The sequence below is a fragment of the Tupaia chinensis genome, unplaced genomic scaffold, assembly GCF_000334495.1.
Source record: "Tupaia chinensis unplaced genomic scaffold, TupChi_1.0 Scaffold000407_4, whole genome shotgun sequence".
In the NCBI taxonomy this organism is placed as follows: domain Eukaryota; kingdom Metazoa; phylum Chordata; class Mammalia; order Scandentia; family Tupaiidae; genus Tupaia; species Tupaia belangeri.
This window is the reverse complement of record NW_006159912.1, coordinates 4,481,050-4,481,984: the sequence shown is the minus strand read 5'-3', so window position 1 is coordinate 4,481,984 and position 935 is coordinate 4,481,050.

Here is a 935-nt window from a genome sequence, read left to right as displayed (position 1 = left end):
GTGAGTTTTAAGCCACCGGGTCTGGGACTTGTACTGCGGTCGACTATGTGGGAGTCCAGTGACATAGCCATTACGCTAACTGCTGGTCCCAGATTAGTTTATTTTTAACACCCATCATGCTATGAATTCATAGAAAATAGATCCCAGAAGCTCAGGCTCCTTTCCATTGGTTCTCACAAAGTGTGCTTCTCTGGGTGGAGCAGGCTGGCGCTTTAGTTGAACGCAGGTACCTTTCTCATTGGCTTCCTCCTTTCTCTGGTCGTTTTCTTTCACATGTTTTAGAAAGTTATCTCTGCTCTTAGAATGTTTAATATGTTCAATATGCACATTAATTCTCTTGGCAAGAATCTTGCCCTTAACTTCTTTGTTTACAACAATGCCAACAGCATGCTGGGTAACACTGTAGACTCTTCCAGTTTTACCATGGGAACATTTGTGGGGCATTCCTTTTTTTCTTTTTAAAGAAATATTTCATTTAATTTTATTTATTCATTTATTTATTTTAATTTGACCATAGAGATACAGAGAGAGAAAGAGGGAAAGGGAGAAAGCAAGCCACCAGGTCTGGGACTTAAACCATGGTTGACCATGTGGGAGTGTCCAGTGCACCACCTACTGGTCCCCAGGGCATTCCTTTTTGAACAGTACTCATTCTCTTGATGTCTACAATATCACCTTTCTTGTAAATTCACATATATGTTGTCAAAGGAACCACTCCATATTTTCTTTTCTTTTTTTTTTTTTTTGGAGAGGTTTTCGCTATAGGGCGTGTGCGCTCGCCAGACAGACAGAGAGAGACAGAGAGACAGAAAGCGAGAAATCACCCCCCAGGGGGGATGGTCACACCGCAATCCCTTCTCCTCCATTCTCCTCTCGGGATCTTGGGCACGTATGCACATGCGCCCGGCGTGAGTTTTAAGCCACCGGGTCTGGGA